Genomic DNA, 23,697 nt, shown 5'->3' with positions numbered 1-23,697 from the left:
ACCTGCATGTCCTCTCTCACCACATCACCACATCCATAAACCTTATCTTAGGCCTTCCTCTTTTCCTGTTACCTGGTAGCTTCATCCTTAGCATATTTTTCCCAATATACTCAGCATTCCTCCTCAGCACATGTCCAAACCAACGTAATCTTGCCTCTCTGGCTTTGTCTCCAAACCTTCCAACCTGGGATGACCCTCTAATATATTTATTCCTAATCCTGTCCACCCTCGTCACACCCAGTGCAAATCTTAACATCTTTAACTCTGCCACATCCAGCTCATACTCCTGCCTTTTTGTCAATGCCACTGTCTCCAACCCATATAACATAGCTGGTCTCACTACCCTCTTGTAGACTTTCCCTTTCACTCTTACAGGTGCTCGTCTGTCACAAATCACTCCTGACACTCTTCTCCACCCACGCCATCCTGCCTGTACTCTCTTCTTCACCTCTCTTCCACACTCACCGTTACTCTGAACTATTGACCCCAAGCATTTAAACTCATCCATTTTCGCCACCTCTACTCCTTGCATCCTCACCATTCCTCTATCCTCCCTCTCATTCACACACATATATTCTGTCTTAGTCCTGCTGACCTTCATTCCTCTTCTCTCTAGAGCATGTCTCCATCTCTCCAGGGTCTCCTCCACCTGTTCCCTACTCTCACTACAGATCACAATGTCATCTGCAAACATCATAGTCCACGGGGACTCCTGTCTGATCTCATCTGTCAACCTGTCCATCACCATTGCAAATAAGAAAGGGCTCAGAGCTGATCCTTGGTGTAACCCCACCTCCACCTTAAACACATCCGTCACTCCCACCGCAGACCTCACCGCTGTCACACTACCCTCGTACATATTCTGTACCACTCTTATATACTTCTCTGACACTCCTGACTTCCTCATACAATACCACAACTCCTCTCTAGGCACCCTGTCATATGCTTTCTCTAAGTCTACAAAAACACAATGCAACTCCTTCTGACATTCTCTGTACTTCCCCATCAACACTCTCAGAGCAAACATCGCATCTGCAGTGCTCTTTTCCGGCATGAAACCATACTGCTGATCACTAATCATCACGTCCCTTCTTAACCTAGCTTCCACTACTCTTTCCCATAACTTCATGCTGTGACTGATCAATTTAATCCCTCTGTAGTTACTACAGCTCTGCACATCACCCTTATTCTTGAAAATCGATACCAGAACACTTTTTCTCCATTCCTCAGGCATCCTCTCACTTTCCAAGATTTCATTAAACAATCTGGTTAAAAACTCCACTGCCATTTCACCTAAACACCTCCGTGCTTCCACAGGTATATCATCTGGGCCAACAGCCTTTCCATTCTTCATTCTCTTCATAGCTATCCTTACTTCCTCCTTGCTAATCCATTGTACTTCATGATTCACTATCCCTACATCATCCAACCTTCTCTCCCTCTCATTCTCTTCATTCATCAACCCCTCAAAGTACTCTTTTCATCTCCTCAACACACTCTCCTCGCTTGTGAGTATGTTTCCCTCATTATCCTTTATCACCTTTATCTGCTGCACATCTTTCCTAGCTCGATCCCTCTGTCTAGCCAATCGGTACAGGTCCTTTTCTCACTCCTTAGATTCAGCTATGAGTTTTTCTAATCCTATCAACCAATTAGCTAATGATAATTATAGAACTATTGGTTGTATAGAAAGATTTATAAAATCTAGGAAATCAAACATAATGAAGTCATTGTTTGTTAGTTACATTAGACCCACCCTTGAGTATGGAATAACAATATGGAAACCCTGTAGGAAAATAAGCATGAATAAACTGGAAAGAGTACAGTGGAAATATACTAAGGGCATCCATGGATGTGAAAATCTAAGTTATTATGAAAGACTAAAATATCTGAACTTGTACAGTGTCTCTTACAGATATTTAAGAAGAGATCTTATTCAGGTATATAGGGCATTTAGGGACAACTACCTCTGAGAATGTTTGGGGTTATCAAAAAAGTACTAGAGAATCATCAGATAACCTATGTAGAAGATACTATAGGAATGAGAAGTGTACTAATTGGTTCTCTGACAGAGTAGCTGATGCTTGGAACAGACTACCAAATTACATTAAGGCAAGTACTAGTTTAGATATTTTTAAGAACAGCCTGGACATTTATTATGGGAACAAGTGATGTTCTGTAGTCCTATCTCACCTTCATTCTTACATATGGGTCCAGAGCTGATCCTCGGCTCCGACTTTGCCGATTACGAAGCTCAAAGTCTCTCAATTGCCTCGTGGCAAGGTAGGTACCCATAGTGCACTAGTAAGAATCCCCAGATCTTGTTTGCCACGTCTACGAGTTCAGAAGTGCTTTTTGCTTGACCGTGGCTAAGTTGGATATTTTCCATTACTATTATAATTATTATTGATATTTCTGCATATTATAATGCTTAGTTTACAAAGCTTTTAGTAACAGTTTTCATAGGTAGTAGTAAATAGTAGTGTGTTTTTGCTTTTTTTTTCTGTAGTTATTGTTGAGAACTTGTTGGCCGTCTCTAGACCGTGTTTGTTCTCCGAGTGGTATCCTTTCTGTGTGCTAGTTTTTTGAGATAGTTTCCTATTAGCGTAGGTCCGCGTTTTTGTTAGGACCTTGTTCCCTAGTATTGTATTTCAGTAGAATAGTATTTTGTGTGCAGTGTCATTTACTATCTTATTGGCTAGTTTTTAGTCTCTTGTCTAAATTTTGCATTTGTGGTACTTTTCTGACTTAGTTTCTTTCCTGTTTTCTTAGCAGCTAGGTCCGTTTAAGTTAGAAGACCTAGTCCTCTATTAAACGTTTCTGGTGTTGTTTCCTCAATAGGGCTAGGCCCATTTAAGTTAGAGGACCTAGTTCTCGGTTGTGTTTTTGTGTGTAGTTTTTTCTTACATGGCGATGCCCGTTTAAGTTAGAGGACCTTGTCCTCTCTACTGTTTTTGGTAGAGTTCTGTTTGTACTAACCGTGTCTAAGGAGTCCAAAGATCATAAACCTTCGGGTTTTAAAAAGTGCCTTAAGTGCTCCCAAAAATGTCAATTACTGATGGGCATAGTAACTGCGTTTACTGCCTCAAAGCCATTCATCTTCAGAAAACTTGTTCATTCTGTCACTCCTTCAGTTCCAGAGTTCTCCAAGAAAGGAAAAACAAATTAATACTGAAAGGTCTCCTTAAGACTTCCTTCGGGGAGGATTTAGCCAGCTCTTCATCATACTCCAAGTCTCCCTCTGTAAAGAAAGAGAAGGTCAAGTCAGCAAAGAGGCATTCTCCTGCACCGACTAATTTGTCTGAACCTCCTCAGAAAGTGTTAAAATTGGATAAGCCTTCTAACTCTTCGGCTCCACTGTCCTCTGAGCCGGTCGAGGTTATCGATGTTGACACTGCAGTGTCGGCCCAAAGTCTTTCAGAGCAGACAGCTGAGAAATTGCATCAGAGCCAGTCCAGAGAACTATTGCTAGTCTCCCCAACTTTACGATCTCCCATATTACAGAGATCTAGGTCGCCTACCCTGTCATCCAGATCCTCCAACAGCCTTTCGGAAGAGGATGTAGAGAGAGTAGTGCTTAGACTTTTGAAGTTGTCTGCTTTACCAAAATTGTTGCTGGCTCCGACCCAGTCAGTTCCGGAGCCATCTAAAACCATTCTCCCTGTTGCTCTTCCTCCTCCGAGCCGTGTTGGTCCTTCGGAGCAGGAGATTTCGGTGCCACTTGTGGAACCCTCGGTTCCAGCACCCCTTGTGTCCGTCTTGGAGCCGGGTTCCGCTCCGATACCTTCGGCGCCGTCCTTGGTGTCTAGGAGCCGAAGCTCACCAGTCGGCCGCAACAGGGACTCTTGGACCCGAACCTCCTCGGTGCCTTGCCTACCTCTCGGTGCATCGGCTAGGTTGAGCTCAGACCCTTCATCCATTTTGAAGCTGATCACTTTGGAGCCGAGGGCTGCCTCCATTTCCTCGGAACCGGGGCTGTCCTCGGAGCCAGGGAGATCTGCATTCGAGATGATGAGCATGCTGTCTCGGTTGTCAGCTCTGTGCAAGGGTACCGATACTCTTCCCCCTCATGCATCGACCTCTGTCTCAGCACCATCTCTCTCTCTCGACAGCAGAGACCCACAGCCTTAAGAGCCCCCATTGGGTGACCCCCAGTCTTCCGAGACCTCCCCAGAATACCCTTCTGAGGAGCCCCCACGGAAGAGGACTTGCAAGAGGAAGCATGTAGACTCCCCGGAAGAGTCCATCACCTTGGACACTGACCTTGAGGAGTCAGAAGGGTCCCCTAGGTCGTCCTCTGATATCTCTTTTGTAGATATCTTAGAGATCCTGAAGCAGAGAGGTGGCTGGCCCACTGTCACCCTTCTGATGAGGAATCGGTGTACCTGAAGGCTTTCGGGTCTTAACCTTCAGCCTCTTGGGTGTCTCCACCTTTTAATGAGCTCCTGGACCTAGTTAGTCAAAAGGTGTGGGAAACTCCTGATGCCGTGGAACCAGTCCCCAGAAGACCCAACAAATTTCTCTCGGCCCCCAAAGAGAGTTCTTGACCAAACGTGTGCCTGTAGATGCCATGGTGGTGGTGGCAGCCACAAGGAAGGAACTAGCAGAGACTTCTACATCTGTCCATCCCCTAAACAAGGAGTCTCAAACGATGGATAGATATGGGAAGCGTATCTTCTCTTCAGCGGCTTTTACTCTCAGATCGCTGAATTATCTCACACATTTTACTAGGCTTCAAAGAGATCTCCTTAAGGAACTAGGAGATACTCTCCAAGGTACATCAACTGAAGGAGTCCCGGAGAAAGTTACTGCTCAATTGTCCACCTTAAACTCCATTATTAACTCCTCCGTGAGGCTGATATCCTATGCAGCAGATGGTGTGAGTAGGGCAGCGGGTTCAGGAGTTTCCCTTAGGAGACGCTCCTGGATGCGTTTATGTAATTTTGCGGAGCCCTTCAAATCTTTTACCAATACCCCCTTTGACATTTCCTCTTTGTTTGGACCAAAGGTAAAAGATACACTCACCAGGTGCGAACAGGAAGGGAAAATTCTCTCTGCTGTGGGAGTACGTTTTACTGTCCCTTCTAGGCCATACCCCAAGGGTCAGAGAGGCGGAAAAATGTGGTTCAAGAAATCCCAGATATTTTTCCTGGACGCACAGGGTGATTCTTCCTTCAGAGGCAGAGGAGGAGGAGGAGCTAATGATAGACGTCGAGCTAGTGGCGGGGGGGGGGGGATCCACAAAACCAGGGTGGCCATGATTCCTTTCGTGGTCGTCCCTATCATTGCTCCTGATGTGGGGCCCGGCTGCATTTCTCTGGAGCCAGTCGAGGGTCGCTTACCTTTGTATCCAGAAGCCTGGCTCAACATCACACAAGACAAGTGGGTACAAAGAATAATCACCAGAGGATACTTCATACCCTTCTTTCTTCCACCTCACACCCCCAAGTAGATTCCAGATGTTCCACCCAATCACAGGGATCAAGTAACCATTGAAGTTCAAAATTTGCTTTAAAAGAGAGTCATCCAAACCGTCCCCGCAGACCAAATCGGATTCGGAACTTACTCCAGATTTTTCTTTAGTGCCAAAACGAACAGGGGACTGGAGGCCCATTTTGGACCTCAACAAATTAAATGAATCAGTAAAGAAGTCCAAGTTCTGAATGGTAACCCTGTAGTCTATACTCCCTCTGTTAGGGAAAGACAAGTGGATGTGCTCCATAGACCTCCAAGATGCGTACTACCACATCAGAATGGACAGAGCATCAAGGAGTCATCTACGCTTCTGGCTGGGAGCCAGTCATTACCAATTTTGTGCTCTGCCCTTTGGTCTCACCACAGCCCCCAGGGTGTTCACCAAATGCATGGCGGTAGTGACAGCTCACTTGAGATGTCTTTGGAGTCCAAATGTTTCCATACCTGGACGACTGGCTCCTGACCGCCACCACCAGGCATCTACTCCTACAAGCCAGGGATTCAACCATCCAGCTCTGCACCCAGTTAGGAATTACGATAAATTGGGAAAAGTCTGCCTTGTCTCCCTCTCAATTTGTGACTTTTATAGGCGCAGAAATAGACAGTCGCCATGATGGCTCGTCTTCCTGCAGACAGAATTCAAAATCTCAAAAACAGATATACAGCTTACTTCCTCAACAAAGAGTCAAGGACAAGACAGTGCTGAAAGTTTTAGGGACCATGGCTTCTACCGCAACTCTAGTTCCACTACCCAGACTGCATATGCGAATCCTTCAATGGCTATTCTTTTCCCAGTGGTCTCTTCAACAACTGCCTCTGTCTCATCATATTCTGATAACGGAATCTTGCAAAAAGGACCTTTGGTGGTTGATTCAGCCAAATTAACTGACGGCAGGAGCACCCTTCCTTCCTCGCCAACCCATTGCTACTGTGACCACGGATGCCTCCCAGATAGGGTGGGGGGGCATTATCTAGGCAGGGCTGTGCAAGGCACATGGCAAGATCACGAGGCTCACTTGCATATCAGTGTCCTAGAGATGAGAGCAGTGCTCCTAGTGTTGCAAGCAGATGAGAGCAGTGCTACTAGCGTTGTAAGCACTTCACAACTTTCTTCCTCTAGGGACGATAGAAATCCAGTCGGACAGTATGTCAGTGGTGTGGTATCTAAACAAGCAAGGAGCAACCAAATCTTACCCCTTATGTTGAGAGGCTGTTCGTGTTTGGCAGTGGGCGATATCTTCCCAGCACTTTCTTATAGAAACGCATATCCCGGGGACAACTAATGTGATAGCAGACAAGCTCAACAGGGTAATCTTGATGCCGCACCAGTGGTCTCTGTATCAGAAAGTCACAGAGCAGATTTTCCGCAAATTGGGACAGCCTTGCTGCAATCTGTTTGCCAGTCCAATCAACACCGAATGCAGCAGCTACTTCTCCCTTATCCCCCCTCCAGGGGAATCACCGGGAGACGCACTTGTTCACAATTGGCCTCCGGGACTTCTTTATGCATTTTCCCCCCTTTCTGCTCATATCGAAAGTGATCTAGAAAGCAAAGTCCTTGGGAAGCAAAATGGTTCTCATCACTCCTTACTGGCCTCGTCAGATTTGGTTCCTGTTTCTCGGGCTTCATCTTCTAGATGATCCATGGATTCTGGATCCAGTTCCAGACCTCTTGACACACATGTCGGGCTCCCTTCACCCCTGCCTCCACACCCTCAACTTGACAGTGTGGCTGCTCCACTTCCATCCCTAGTCAGGCTTCATGATTTTTCACCTGCAGTGACCTATATCCTCACGTCTTTCCAAAAACCTTCCACAAGGAAATTATACGCCAGTAAATGGAGAAGATTTTATATGTGGGTACGAGAGAAAAATGTAGATCCTTACACAGCATCCATCCCCTTTGTGTTAGAATTCCTAACAGAACTTTTCCGTCAGGGATCAGCTGCTGCTACAATTAAAGTTCAACTGGCAGCGATATCCAATTTTCATCTCAACATTTGGGACAACATGAGCCTAGTCTGATGGCTCATAGATTGTGTAAAACTTTCCTTAAAAGCACTACCTTGCTAAGACATGTCTAAAACAAACTGGAAGCGGACCACCACAATAAATGGATACGAACGTTTTATTTAATTGAATGATTTTAATTGATTTAATTAAATTGATTGATTGCTTTAGAAACACCTATATATATTTGAGTTCTAAGTTGTTAGTTGTAAGGATCTGAAGAAGCGTGTCTTAGTACACGTGAAAGCGCTTGTCTTTTTACAATAAACGTTCGTATCCATTTATTGTGGTGGTCCGCTTCCAGTTTGTTTTAGACATTTATCTTTTTGGTTTTTGGAGCAGACCTTTGGGCCGCAGCGACTGTGTGTTTTTGGACCTTGCTAAGACATCCCTTTCAGAAACCTGCATTTCCTTGGGACCTAAATTTCATTCTCTCCAAACTAACTTCCCTGCCTTTTGAACCAGCGCATTCTTGTGAACTGAAGATCCTGTCCTGGAAGACCATTTTTCTAGTAGCTATTACATCCACTAGAAGGGTGTCAGAGTTGCAAGCACTGTCAGTCAAACCTTCTGACTTGAGTTTTCATAGAGACAGAGTTTCCCTTTGTACAAACCCTTCTTTTATCCCCAAAGTTTGCTCTCAGTCTAATTTGAACCAAACTATCGAACTGCCAGTATTTTTTCCTAAGCATTCAAACAGTGCAGAATATAAATTCAATCAACTTGATGTTCACAGACAGTTACGGTTCTAGCTACATAGAACCAAGGAACTTAGAAAATCAGACCAATTGTTCGTATCCTTTTCTGAAACTAGGATAGGTCCGCCAGTCTCTAAGGTAACTCTATCTAATTGGATTTCCAACTGTATTTCATTTATCTACTCTTCCCATGGAAAGGAACCTCCGTTTAAAATTAAGGCTCATTCTACCAGATCCCTATCCACATCTACTGCTTTTCAAGCCAGAGTCCCAATTGATAGTATTTGTGCAGTGGCAACTTGGGCTACCCCTCATACCTTTATCACTCATTACAAATTGGATTTGACCTCAAGGGGTAGAGCCTTCTTGGTTCCACGGTTCGTAGGAGTATATTCCCATGAGCCACCTGAGAAAATGGTGCTAGGGACGCTGTCCCATATGTAAGAATGAAGGCGAGATAGGACTACAGAACATAAAGAAGTTAAGTACTCACCATAACGTTCCATGTTTGTAGTCCATCTCGCCCTTCATTCTTACGAACCCACCCACCTACCCCCGTCCGTGTAGCCTTGGAGGATCTGGAGACAGGATAGTATTGTCTTTGGGAGGGTGGTGACCTTTCATCTTTGTTGTTCCTTTTGGATAACTTTTCTATCACTTTTATAGTCAGCAGCAAGCAAGATCTGGGGATTCTTACTAGTGCACTATGGGATGCCTACCTTGCCACGAACCAATTGAGAGACTTTGAACTTTGTAATCGGCTGGTCAGAGCCGAGGATCGGATCCGAACCCATATGTAAGAATTAAGGGCAAGATGGATTACAAACATAGAACGTTATGGTTAGTACATAACTTATTTTTTTGGCATATTGGCAAGCAGAAGGGCTTTAATGGCCATGCTTGAAACATTTGTATGTACGTATGTTCCAATCAGTGAATAAAACAATGATTAATGGTCACTACTGTCTTGAATTTCTGCACTGCACCAGCACCTTTTCTTATCTACCTTATTTCTGTACCTGACTTGACTATATATCTGTTCTTTTGTCTTCACCTGGTTGTTTTGAGGCACTGACCTTCCTTTTTCAGCTTCACCTATTTTCTACTTTTCCTGAGATGGTAAAGCCAGGAGTATTTCCTTGAACTTCTATGCTTTCACTTCCTTCAGCTTCCTGGTTTTCAGCCTAGGTTTTGACCTTATAGTATTCTCTGAGCACTGCTTGTAGCCAATTGTAGCTGATAGTGGTTTATGCTGGCGTTCGACTGTTTCACTAGGAATGACTTGGCAATTTCTGATTTGACTACAGTGATCTTTCTTAAGAAGAGGTCTACTGGAATTGCTTGCTGACCGCACTTGCATATGACCTTATGATGGTCTTTGCTGGCGAACCTTGTTTTGGCCATCATTAACCTTTTGCCAGAAGGAAGTCTGGAATAGTCTTTCCTTTCTTGTTGCCCCAAACATTTGGGTCCAACTCATTTGTCCTGTTTTATTAAAAAGGTCCCATATCTGCTGGCTGAATGCCCTTTTTTACCACTGCAACCTTGTTGTGTGTAGCATAAGCAGAGATTATGAAGACTGTCCTGTTTTTGCACTGGAGTCTGATTGCCATTAGTCTTGTGTCACTGACATCAAATAACATCCCCCAGTGTTTTCAGAAGACTCTTATCACAGTTTCCATTTCATTTCTTCCTCACTCAGTAGCAGACTCTGAATCTCAGGCCAGGAGACCTTGCTGCATTGCTTTTCCACCTTTTTGTTCTGGGTGCAAAGAATATCCAGTCTTGTTTCCAGTCATGTTATCAGTTTTCAAGCTGTGTCATGTCAGTGAACTTATAATCTGAAGTAGGGGCTTCATTTGTCAGCAACCTGTGGGTCTTGGATCCGATATCGGATCCGAGCCGGCAACTTGTTTCATAGCTAATGGATCCGAGCTCCTAGCTCCTCCCCTCACCCATAATCCCCTGCCAACCCTACATGACCTCAGATCTAGTTTGCCGCGCTTGTGGATGGCTGGATTCTTTTGAGCTCTTAGCGAATTTGTCAGTTAAGTGTAATTTTATTCAAATTTCCTCTATCGTTAACTTTAAAAAGTGTGTAAGAGTCAGGTTCCCTGTATTTTATATTTTTAGTATAGTTTTTTCCCCTCCCTTCGCTGGTCGTTAGTGAGTGTGTGTGTGTTTGTGTTTTGGGGCCTGTGTGTTTGTGTAGCACTTTTTTCTTCAAGTATGGCTTAGGCCCCAAAAGCCATTTTTTCAAAATGTACCGAGTGTGGCCATAAGCTCTCCCCGGCTGATGACCACACTCAGTGCGTTTGGTGCCTTGGGGTTGAACACCTCTCCTCAGGCTGTACCATTTGTGCAGTGCTCAACCCCCAGGGCACTGAAAGAGCGGAGGTCGAAGCTGGTCCTGGCGGGACTTTTGCCCCCGGACTCGGCTCCGGCCTCCGCTGCTCCCGTGGCACTACCACAGGCTGTGGTCATTGCCACTCCTGCCCCCCTTCCTCCGGCCGGGACTCAAAACTCCCGCTAAAGCGCCGGAGGACAGGGAGGCTAGGAGGGAGAAATGGAGGGAAAAGCACCACAAGCGGCGGGCCGAGGCCTCCGCTTCGGCCCCGCCAGCTAAGCGGGCTTCTCCCTCCACAGCTTCTAGGTCTCCTCCTCCTCGGCTCCGATCTCCTTGCTTCTCCCCAGGGCCCGAGGAGGAGGAGGCCCGATCTCCATCGAGGTCATCGAGGCGGCATTCCAGGCCTGCCTCGGTGGCCTCATCGAGATAAACTTTCAGTATGTCAGATGCAGACTTGGACCAGATGATGCGAAGGTTCATCCAGGCCCAGCTGCAGATGGGAGTGCTCTTGCCTCCCCCCCCCCCTTCGGGGGGGAGCTCGACACCTTTTTTTGCTCCTTCTCCGACCCACTACCCGGGTTCGGAGCGTTCGGAGCCAGACAGCGTCGGAGCCGGGGGTGGGTTGGCGCCGACAGTACTAGGTACTTCGGATCCGACCCTGCCGTCGAGTCCGTCGGATCTGACCTCTCTGAGCCGTGGGCCGGGCTTCGGATCCGAGGTATTCAGTGTGCCTTCGGCTCCGTCCAAGTCGGCGCACACTGGTCCTTCGGATCCGATGGTCTCGGCGCCGGCTCCGATCCCTTCATCGGATCCGAGTGGGAGTCGGCTCTCGGAGCCCAGGGAGAGCAGTTCCCCCTCGGCCTTCGATGTAGTGGAGAGGGCTCTGTCGAGAGCATCCGGACCCCCGGCCCTTGTCTCGGCTCCACCCTGCACTCCCTCTCTGCTGGGCCAGGCTTCCATCACCCGGCCTCAGGGACAGCCTGCTTTGATGTCCCAGGTTGTTCCATTGGAACAGGATGTTGCTGGCGACACCTCCTCGGACAGCCCCCCCAAGGAAGTGCCTCGCAAGCACAAGTGCAAGAGGAGGCACGTGGACTCCCCTGAGTCCTTAACTGAGGACATGGACTTGTATGAAGGGGAAGGCTCCCCAAGATCACCCCCTGAGGATGTCTCCTTTGGAGACATCATGGAAATGCTTAGAATCAGAGGTGGGTGGTCTGCCCCCAAGGCTTCCTCCGACGAGTCCGTGTTTCTGGAGGCATTTGAAGCAGGCCTGTCTACCTCTTGGGTGTCCCCTCCGGCCGACCCCCTGGTGGACCTTATTACCACCAGGGCGTGGAAGGACCCGGACACCGTGGAGCCAGTCCCCAAACGCCCGGACAGGATACTGATCCCGCTCGCAGACTGGTCACACTGGAGCAAGGGTCCCCCCGTAGATGCCATGTTGACGGCGGCAGCCACGAAGAGGGAACTAGCTCAGGAGAGCCCCTCAGTCCATCCACCGAGCAAGGAGTCCCGCTCGATGGATCGCTTAGGGAAGCGAGTTTTTAGTTCAGCGACCTTTTCAGTAAGGTCTCTGAACTATATGGCACACGTCATCAGGATGCAGCGGGATCTTATCAAAGAATACGCTGCCTCCCCCCCTGAGTCCATGTCGACGGAGGACAAACAGTTGTACTCCACCCGAATGGCCACTCTGAGATCTATTTCAAATACCTCTATGCGGCTATTGTCCCACGCCACCTAGGGAGACGCTAGTGCTAGCGGAGCGGGCCTAGTCATGAGACGTCAGGCCTGGCTCCGTCATTGTGACTTTGCGGAGCCTTTTAAAGCGTCCTTTGCGAATGCCCCTTTCGATGGTTCTGCCCTGTTTGGCAAAACGGTTCGTGAGACACTAGTCCAGAGCGAGAAGGATGGGAAGACGTTGTCTGCCGTCGGAGTCCGCTTCTCTGCTCCCCAGCGGTCCTTTTCGAAGAACCAAAAGGGTCAGAAGAAGATGTGGTTCCGGAAATCGCAACACTCCCAACCCGCTCCAGACAACCAGTCCTTCCGTGGCAGAGGAGGACAGGGAGGACGCTGCCCCAGGGGCAGAGGGGCTCTGAGGAACTTTGGGTCCAGAGAACCTTTCTCTGACCGGCCCACGCAGCAGCCTTGAAGGGTTGCCTGGCTGCTCCACTCTGGAGGCAGTCGGGGGGTGCTTCTCGGAGCACCTAGTGGCTTGGGAGTCCATCACGACAGACCGCTGGGTGCTTCAAATTATATCCAGAGGATACAAAATCCCATTACTTCATGTCCCCAAATTCAAGAACCTCCCCGATGTACCACCCGATCAGAGGGAGGCTGCAGCCGCAGAGATTCAGCAGCTGCTAGAAAAAAGAGCCATCCAGCCCGTCCCCCTAGACCAGCTCGGATTAGGGTTCTACTCCAGGTTCTTTTTGGTGCCAAAAAAGACGGGGGACTCGAGACCAATTCTAGACCTGTCCCGTTTGAACCTGTCTGTAACCAAGGAAAAATTCCGAATGGTCACTCTTCAATCTATTCTTCCCCTTCTAAGGGAGAACGATTGGATGTGCTCTATAGACCTCAAGGATGCGTACTACCACATTCTAATGGATAGATGATCCAGGAGGATGTTCTTCGTGTTTCACTGTTGCAGTCATAACTGTAGGGTGCTCCTGCCGGCAGGCAGCCCGAGGTCGGCCAGAATCCCAAAGTCTGGGTCCGGCGTCGGCTGTATAAGCTAGTATCCTGACGTCAGGACGCCTTGGTACATAGCCCTCAGCCGACGCCATCTTCTCCAGTCTTTCTTGCCGTGCGGTGGAAAGCAGCTCGCAAAACGTTGGTTGGCGATTTTCGAACAGCGTATTTGGTTGTTGTCGGTCCGAAGTTGTTACTTCTCTTCTCAAAGCTAAGTACCCGTTGGGTAATCTTTTTCTTGTTCCTCCGATGTCAGAAAAAGTTAATAATTGTATAGCGTGTGGGAAACAAATACCTCATAAAGATTTCCACTCTTACTGTCTACCTTGCTTAGGCCCTGACCACGACGTTTCTTGTTGTCTGTTCTGTGCCAGGTCAACTCTCGTACTATCAAGCGCAGGTACGATTGGGCTTTAAATTATTTTGGCAGACGCTTCAATTATAGAATGTCGTCGGACACTACCGGAGTTCAAAAGAAGCGCAAAGACAAAGACAGGCCTCCGAGGTCCAAACAGGACTCGTTGCAGCTGGAGCCAGCGTCCGGTTCGGCTGTCGTCAGTGAGGCGCTTTTGCAGCCCCTGTCATCCGCCACTTCTGAACCGATGGCCGATACGGACTCCCATGGGGAGCCATCGAGGCCCACTATTTTAACTGCTGCAGGACCTTCGGACGTCGCTCCTTCAGATGGGTCCGGAACCGCTGTGCAGGTACCGGCTTCTGAGGGGGTTTTCAGGCCTACTCACATCACTATTTCAAAGGCAAAGGCAAAGACAAAGACTCCTACTAAGTCTAAAGTTCCAGCTCAAGCTGCTTCTGAATCCACTCCCAAGACACAAAAACAATTATTGAGGATGGCTGAAGATTTGCTTACAGTGATTAGGGGTTCTCACCCCCCTCCTGAAAAAAGGCCTCGACAGGATGTTACTCTGGATTCCTCTGACCAGGCTTCTGTATCTTCTGTTTCTTCCTCTGATCAGGACTATTCCTTTCCCCCTTATGAGGATTCGGATGCTGAGGATTCTTTGCCCTCGGCCTCTCCGCCTGAGGATTTTTCTTTTGGGGAAACCTTGCATGAGATGAGGGAACATTTTCATTGGGAAGGACAGGAATATTCTGCTACCAAAAAGAGGCTTAGAGAATTTCTTCTTCTTCCTCAGCATAGGCCTTTAGCTATTCCTCCTGTCTTGGACATTGTAGATGATGCTTTTTCTGAGGCTAATTTGACTCCTGATTCCATGCCTCCTGCTCCTTCTAAGCCTGATAGATTTTATAGGGTTCCTGACTCTCATTTATTTTTATTTAAAAACCCTTCTGCAGATCCTGAAACTATTTCTCAGGGCTCTAAGGCTGCTAAGGTTGCTACTTCTAAAAATCCTATGCCCTCTGAGAAGGATTCTCGTGCTTTAGACAGGTGGGGAAAAAAGGCATATACTTCTGCTACCCTGTCTGTAAGGGCTTTAAATTGCCAGTTTCATATGTTTAAATATCAGCAATTTCTTTTGTCTGTTTTAAAGCAAAAGCTTGCTTCCCTTCCTGCTTGTGCAGAGGATAAGGAACTTCAGGATGTTTTGCATGCTAGTGAACAGGTTAACAAGCATAGCTTACATTGTGGTTTTGATGCTTTGGATGCTTCCTGCAGGGATGCTGCCTCTGGCACTGTGATTAGGAGACATGCCTGGCTTCGTGAACAAAGTTTACCTGAACAGGTTAAGGCTAAGTTATTAGATGCCCCTGTTCAACAGGATGTTCTTTTTGGTTCTAAGGCTGAGGAAGTTATTAAAAAGATGGAAGAAAAGGCAAAGTCCATGCAGACTGTAAAAGATTTCTTGCAGGTTCAGCCTCCTAGATTTTCCAGGAATTGGCCCTCTAAAAATTGGTCCTTTCCCACGTCTGACAGACCTCAAAGGGGAAGATATAGACGCTCCAGAGGTCGTGGTCAAGGCCAGACCTCTTACAGATCTAGACAATGGACTGCTTCTTCACCTAGGAGGGGAGAAGACAGATCCCAATATCAAAGAAAGCAAACTCAATGACTCTCTCGGTTGGGCTTCAGGACCCCTTTACCTGGACGCCCCTCTCGGAGGAAAACTGTCTCTTTTTTACAGAAATTGGACTCATATTACCCAGGACAGATGGGTATTGGACGTGATTTTAAAAAGTTACAAGTTCCACTTTCACACTTTGCCAAGGACTCACGGTTGGCCAGATCTGCCAAAACTTCAATGGTCAGAGGCCTTAACTCAAGTGGATGCTCTTCTGGCCATGAGAGCCATAGAGCCTGTTCCACTCTCGGAAATGGGAAAAGGGTTTTATTCAAGGCTGTTTCTGGTTCCCAGAAAACAAAACTCATGGAGACCTATTCTGGACCTTTCTGTGTTTTAAACACCTTTTTGGAAATTCCAAAGTTCAAGATGCTTACTCTGCAACAGCTAATTCCAATGCTCTCTCAGGACGCCTGGATGGTGACATTGGACTTAAAGGAAGCCTATTTGCATATCCCTATCAGACAAGAACGCAGGAAATTCCTCAGGTTCAAGGCAGGTTCGAGGCACTTTCAATTCTCTGTTCTGCCCTTTGGTTTATCTACTGCGCCCAGAGTCTTCACCAAGTGCCTGGCACCAGTAGTGGCTTACTGCAGACTTCAGGGGATCCAGATTTACCCCTATTTGGACGACTGCCTTATTCAGGCAGACAGCAAAGATCTTCTGCTTCAACATCTGGACTTTGTTCAACGTCTTCTCCTACTACTGGGATTCTCAGTGAACATACAGTCACATTTGATCCCCTCTCAACAAATGCTATTCTTGGGAGCCCTCTTAAATACAACCTTACAAAGGGCCTACCTCACTCCAGAAAACAAACTCAGCTGGCTTCTACTTTCAACACCTTGGCAACTCTATCTCAGCTCACTGCAAGGAAATTCCTGCAGGCTCTGGGCTACATGGCTTCCTGCATTCTGTTGATTCCAAACGCAAGGCTTCACATGAGAAAGCTTCAATGGTATCTGAAAAGTGTATGGTCACAGCACTACCACGATCTGGATATTCTGATTCCTCTGATCCCCTGCCTCCAGAAGGAGTTCCTCTGGTGGTCCAGGGCATGCACGTTAAACAAAGGAAAACCTTTTCGTCTCCCTCAGCCTACTCAAATCCTAACCACGGACGCCTCGGATTATGCTTGGGAGCACACTTTCTAGACAATTGCCAGCAGGGAACCTGGACAAAGGACCATCTTCACTGGCACATCAATCTGAAGGAAATGTTGGCAGTTCAAAATGCCCTTTTAGCCTTCAAAAACCTTTTACAACCAGGGCCTCTGCTAATTGACAGACAACACCACGGTTATGTGGTACATCAACAAGCAGGGGGGTTCTCATTCATACCCCCTTTGCAGACTAGCTATGGGTTTATGGGACACAGCTCTAAATTTGAATCTGCATCTCCAGGCTCAATTCATTCCAGGGAAACAGAATCTCTTAGCAGACAGCCTGAGCAGAAACATTTCAGATCCTCAGGAATGGATGCTAGACACCAACTTGTTCAACAGGATTACTGCAGTTTGGGGATGTCCCCAGATAGATCTGTTTGCATCCCATCTCAATCATCAGCTGCCTCGCTTTTGCACCAGGTCCTTCCACAAAACAGCATGGAGAGTGGATGCCCTGTCCTTCAGCTGGAGAAGCCTGTCAGCATATGCCTTCCCTCCTCTTCCTCTACTGCCTCGGGTACTACTGAAGATAAAGCAGGACAAGCCCAAGTTCCTCATCTTGATTGCTCCAAATTGGCCTCGACAGTTTTGGTATCCAACCTTAAAGCTCCTGTTCTCGGGCCTCCTTGGATTCTTCCACTGAACCCTTCGCTTCTGTCCCAGCATCAGGGTCAGTTACTACATTCCAATCTCAAGACCCTTTGCTTGGCAGCTTGGCTCTTCAAAGGAATTTGATTTCCTCTAGTCTTCCCAAACAAGTTTTGGATGTTCTTTTGGAAGCTAGATGGCCTAGCACTAGGAAATCTTATGCCTCTAAATGGAAGAGGTTTTCTATTTGGGTGCAGGACCGAGGCTCTGATCCTCAGGTTCCTGATCTCTCCTCTATTTTGCTTTACCTTTCGGAACTTTTATCTAAAGGACTTTCCTTTTCTTCCATTAAGATTCATGCTTCTGCTATCTCTGCATTTCAGTTCTGATCCTCCTGTTTTTCACATCCTTTGGTGAAGCAGTTCTTGAGAGGGGCTAAAATTTGCGGCCTCCAAGGACCCCTCCTGTCCCTGCCTGGGATCTTAATTATGTTTTAGAAAAACTTACTTTGCCTCCTTTTGAGCCTGCTGCATCTTCAGATATTAAATTTCTATCCTGGAAGACTGTTCTTTTGTTAGCATTGACCTCTGCCAGAAGGGTCTCAGAGTTGCAAGCTCTCATGGCTGTGGAACCATACCTTATTTTCCATCAGGACAGAGTATCCTTGAGGACCAATCCTACTTTCATGCCTAAGGTGATTTCGAAAGTGGCTTTGAATCAGACAATTCACCTTCCTACTTTCTTTCCAAATCCTCAAAATAAAGGGGAAAGAATTTTGCATTCATTGGATGTGCACAGACAGTTACGATTTTACTTGGACAAGACTAAAGATTTCAGAAAGTCTAACCAATTGTTTGTTTCCTTTGCTTCCAGTTCTCTTGGAAAACCTATTTCTAAACAAACTATTTCCAAATGGATTGCTTATGGAATCAGATTTTGTTACACTCATCATGGGAAACAGTTTCCAGGAACCATTAGAAGTCATTCTACTAGAGCAGCTGCTACTTCTACTGCTTTCCTCAGAGGAGTCCCTACCAAGGATATCTTGGAAGCTGCCACTTGGAGTTCTGTGCATACTTTTTCCAAGCACTACAATCTCCCCTTGTTTTCTAAGTCTAGGGCAGGCTTTGCCTCTGCTGTCTTGCAGGGTATTCTTGCCTCCCCTTCTTCTATCTAAAGCCTCCTCCCTCTCTGCACTGCTTTGGGATTCCACCCTACAGTTATGACTGCAACAGTGAAACACGAAGAACATAGTACAGTTGTGTACACCTACCATAAATGTAGATGTTCGAGTGTCTTCACTGTTGCAGTCGGGGTTTTCCTCCCTCCTATCCCCTCTTTCTCTCATATTTGTGGTGTATTTGTGTTTCCTTGTTGGATTCATTTTTGATTTGTTGGGGACTTCTGACATCTAGGGCAAGAAAGGCTGGAGAAGATGGCGTCGGCTGAGGGCTATGTACCAAGGCGTCCTGACGTCAGGATACTAGCTTATACAGCCGACGCCGGACTCAGACTTTGGGATTCTGGCCGACCTCGGGCTGCCTGCCGGCAGGAGCACCCTACAGTTATGACTGCAACAGTGAAGACACTCGAACATCTACATTTATGGTAGGTGTACACAACTGTACTTTTCTCCGCTTACGGCTGGGAGCCAGTCACTACCAGTTCAGGGTCCTTCCCTTTGGCCTCACCACAGCCCCCAGGGTGTTCACCAAGGTGTTAGCAGTGATAGCGGCCCACCTGGGACTCCAGGGAATGCAGGACTTCCCGTACCTGGACGACTGGCTCCTGACCGCCCCAACAAGGCATCTACTTTGCTCAGCCAGAGATTTCTTTCTCCGCCTAGCCCCCCAATTAGGCATCACCATCAATGTCGACAAATCTTTTCTGGCCCCGACACAAATCATAGAATTTATAGGAGCCAGAATAGACACCAGAGATCTACGAGCCTTCCTGACGTCGGAACAACTACGGAATTTGCAACTTCATGTGCGGGCCATCTTCCAGTCAGAAGCACCACCGGCGGAATTGGTCCTGAGGGCGCTGTGCTCCATGGCGGCAGCGATAACCCTCCTTCCATGCGCCCGTCTGAACATGAGGGTACTGCAGTGGACCCTTCTAGTACAATGGTCCTTGCTGTCCTTTCCTCTCCATCACCCCATCGCTATCAGCAAGGCTTGCAGGAGGGCCCTATTATGGTGGCTTCATGCTCCGGATCTCCATACGGGCCGACCCTTCTGCACCTCTCCCCCTCTCGCCACGGTGACCACGGACGCCTCCCGCCTCGGGTGGGGGGGCATTATTCAGGCAGGACCGTCCAAGGCACATGGAACGATACAGAGACCTCTCCGCATATCGACGTTCTGGAGATGAGAGCGGTGCTGTACGCGTTGCAAGCACTTCAGAATCTCCTCCCCGTAGGAACTATTGCAATTCAGTCGGACAACATGTCTGTTGTCTGGTACATCAACAAACAGGGGGGAACCAGGTCTTACCCTCTATGCCGCAAAGCCATGAGAGTGTGGGAATGGGCGATTTCCACCAACCGCTTTCTGATTGCAACGCACATTCCGGGGCGGGCCAACATCCTAGCGGACAAACTCAGCCGCACCCTTCTTACCCCTTAGGAGTGGTCTCTCAATCCACTAGTAGCGAAGCAGATATTCGCAATATGGGGGCAACCCTGCTGTGATCTTTTTGCCTCTCCCTCAGACACCAAATGCGACAATTTCTTCGCTCTGATTGCCCCTCCAGGGGAAACTCCAAGAGACGCTCTGGTGCATGCTTGGCCGCCCGGTCTACTTTATGCCTATCCTCCTCTACCCCTGATGCTGCAGCTCTTACAGAAAGCCTCGCGGTTGGGGAGCAGGATGATCCTTATTGCCCCATTCTGGCCTCGGCAAATTTGGTTCCCTTACCTGTGGTCTCACCTAGTGAATCCCCCCTGGATTCTGGATCCCAGTCCGGATCTAATCTCCCATCCGTCTGGCTTACCGACCCCAAATCTGGACAGTCTGAAGCTGACAGCTTGGTTGCTCCAGTTCCACTCCTAGTTAGGACTCCCGGTATCTCTTCACCAGTCAAAGCCATCCTCGTGGCAGCGCATAAACCTTCCACCAGGAAAGTGTACCGCAGTAAATGGAAACGTTTCTCCGTCTGGGCGGAGCATCATAATCTAGATCCCTTTACGGCTCCTCTTCCATCCATACTAGACTTCCTAACCGAACTTTCTCAGGAAGGCACTAGTTGCTCAACTGTCAAAGTACAATTGGCTGCCATCTCCCATTACCATGTGGGACATGACACAGGGCCCTTGATGTCGGCCAAATTGTGTAAAACCTTTCTCAAGGGCACCTTTTTGCTTAGACTCCCTATAAAAGAAGCCGTACCCCCTTGGGATCTTTCACTAGTTCTTCAAGCCCTGACTGCTCCACCATTTGAACCTGCCGCTTCAGTAGATCTCAAATACTTGTCCTGGAAAACAGCATTCCTTGTAGCCATTACTTCAGCGAAAAGAGTTTCGGAGCTTCAAGCTCTTTCTGTGAAACCTCCTTACTTGATCTTTCATCCGGACAGAGTGTACCTCAGGGCCAATCCCTCCTTCCTTCCCAAAATAGCATCAGAAACCAATATAAATCAATCCATAAATACCGGTCTTCTTTCCTAAATATCAGAATAAAGGAGAGTACAAGCTGCATTCATTAGATGTTCATAGGCAGCTGCGTTTTTATACTCATAGAACCGCTGGTCACAGGCAATCCGACCAGTTGTTCATTTCCTTTGCCAAATTTAATTTGGGGAAAGCAGTATCAAAAATCTCCCTGTCACGCTGGATTTCCCAATGTATTCTTTTAGCGTACCAAACTTCGGGGAGACCCGCACCTGAAGGAGTTCGCGCACATTCCACTCGTTCCATCTCTACTTCTGCGGCCTTCAAATCTAGAGTTCCGTTGGATGATATTTGTTCGGCAGCCACTTGGGCCTCATCTCATACCTTTATTAACCACTACAAATTGGACGTACTTTCTAGAGGGAGAGCATCCTTTGGCTCTGCTGTGCTCCGCAATATCCTTCCATGATGGCCACCCAAGATTCAGGTAGCTGGGGACTCTGTCCCACAGGTTGCTGACAAATGAAGCCCCTACTTCAGATTAAGAAGTTATGTACTCACCATAACGTTCCATCTGAGTAGGTGGCTTCATTTGTCTGCAACCATCCCCCCCACCTTCCCCCTGGCCTTCAGTGGATCTATGTGAGTTGTTTATTGGAATACCCTTTTTGGGTATCTATAGAGGGGCAAACTTGATCTGAGGTCATGGAGGGTTGGCAGGGGATTATGGGTGAGGGGAGGAGCTAGGAGCTCGGATCCATTAGCTATGAAACAAGTTGCCGGCTCAGATCCGATATCGGATCCAAGACCCACAGGTTGCAGACAAATGAAGCCACCTACTCAGATGGAACGTTATGGTGAGTACATAACTTCTTATTCAGTGTAGCAATTCTTAGTTCATTTTAGCACAATGGTTTGGTTTGGTTTTATATCCAAGTTTTTCTTTGAGATATCCCAAGTAACAGTTGCATCATAGATAGCCACATTATGTGTATATAGAAGCTTTGCTGACCTGCCCTTGAAGAAGTATTTTGATGTAGTCCTTCAGTATTACATATTAATTTTGTAGGATTGCCTGAATAGCAGTAACACTTCGGTTGCCACTAGTTAATGTGCCGTTGAGGTATACCTGATGGCATAACCAGTTTCTGCCCTTTTTATCACTATCTTTAGCATTTGTCTCTGAAAAAGTAACACTTTAGCTGTAAGAGTGACTAACACTTAACTGACCCCAGCAAGGTTCACATTCTGGATGTGAAATTTGAGCAATAACTTACAGCGAAAACTGTGGAAAAAGCAATGGCTATCCTCTGTTATGAAGGCTGAGACATAATCCTTGTAGAAAATACATTACATCTGAGCTGGGGGGGGGGGGTGAATATCAAATAGGAAAGTATTTGTGTGCCACTCAAGATTCGTTCTCTGTCTTATGCTTGGATAGGCTGTGGCTCTCCCATTATACTGCATAAAATAGGGCAGGTATTAGAGAAGGAATTAATATTTTCTGGCCACTGAATTACATCTATATGATATTCTCAGGAGGGAGAAAAAAAAGTACCTCTGGATCAAGTCTGAGTAAACTGAAAGTCAGCATTTGAGTGGGATGAGGCCAAGCAGAATTTACTACTGCAAGTTAGACACTGCCTTCGCTAAAAGGGATTGATATCAGAGTATAGGGAAAGAGAAGTTTATTTGGGAGTGCTAAATGAAATGCCAGCTTTTTATTGGAGTCTAGAACAGAAGCTGATGTTAAAATGGGATAATTAATAGGACATATAAAATATTGCATAACTTTCAGAATCAGTCAGAGGAGGTGGGAGAGATTGTAAAGAGAGCCTGGAATGGCAGTTTACTAAAGAACAGTATTATGACATCTGTATGGCTCGTGTGTGTGCAACAAATTCCAGAAGGTTTAAGACTTGAAAATGTTTGCATAGGTATTTTATATCCTACACAGATTTTAGAGAATTTGTTATGGGGTATATAGTAAATTCTGGAGGCATGATGGGAAGGGGAGAAGTAACTGGGACCTCTTTTTGTGGAGTGTAACAGATTGCCATGTACTAAAAATTCCATATAGAGTACTCTGTCAGAAATGTTGGGGTAGCAAATAACTGTAATTGAGGAAATGATTCTTTTACTTATAGGATCTGAAATGACTTGATCTACTAAGACATTATTACGTTTAATGCTGTTGTCTGTCTCACATACACACAAAATACCAAAAAATGGAAATCAAAATCTAAACCAATTGTAATGTAAGAGCTGAATCTTGTCAAGGTGATAGATGATCTGGAGGTGGAATCTTTAGAAAAGGGAATGAAAATATTAAACTGAAATAAACAGAGTTTGTGGGAACAATACATGCAGCATAATGTTCAAGTGGAGGTGTGAAGTCTAAGGGAAGGCAGGAATTGAGCATTTTTTGTAACTCAAATGCTGATTGTTAAAGAAAACTATGTATGGAATGTATAATACATAAAAATGAAAACTAATATATTTTCTTTTGTAATAATACATATGCCTATGTCTTTAAAAGATAATTTAATAAAAGTGTGCAATGTTTGGTGTTCCCTCTTGCAATATAGTGAGAGAATGAACTGAGATGAAGTTCCAAATGCATTTTTTGTATAGATTAGCAAATGCAGGTGTAGGTGGAAGGACTTGGTCATGTTTCTGCTCAAGAGCAGGTAAGTAAAATGCAGTAACTAGGTCTCTGTGGCGCAATCGGTTAGCGTGTTCGGCTGTTAACCGAAAGGTTGGTGGTTCGAGCCCACCCAGGGACGGATCTTTTTTTTTTTCTCAAGTATTATTATAGTGTTAACGGTTTTACAGTACAGGTATTTGAGCTTTTGCACCATGATAATGCTTTATCAGATGTCAATGCTAAAGATAGTTTCAGTAGTGATTTGTGCTCAGAAGAGAAAACAGATTGTGACTTCTTCCTCACCGGGAGAGGAGAGAAGAGAGATCACGTTAGTGTGCCAGAACCTGAAACCGTAGGTGGCAAGAATTGTGTGTCATGAGCCTTGTTTTCAAAGGTTACAGACGTATATAGTCACATG

General features: G+C 46.6%; 1 non-coding gene across 1 annotated transcript; it reads left to right on the top strand.

Moving 5' to 3' along the window:
* Positions 1–23,344: 23,344 nt before the first annotated feature.
* On the top strand, positions 23,345–23,418 carry TRNAN-GUU. Its single transcript has one exon. It is a non-coding gene; the product is annotated as a tRNA-Asn (tRNA).
* The last annotated feature ends 279 nt before the right edge of the window (positions 23,419–23,697 follow it).

This window comes from Protopterus annectens, chromosome 5.part1, assembly GCF_019279795.1.
Source record: "Protopterus annectens isolate FY-2018-M chromosome 5.part1, PAN1.0, whole genome shotgun sequence".
Taxonomy (NCBI): domain Eukaryota; kingdom Metazoa; phylum Chordata; order Ceratodontiformes; family Protopteridae; genus Protopterus; species Protopterus annectens.
The sequence above is the reverse complement of the archived record's forward strand: the minus strand, read 5'-3'. Positions and strand labels throughout refer to the sequence as shown.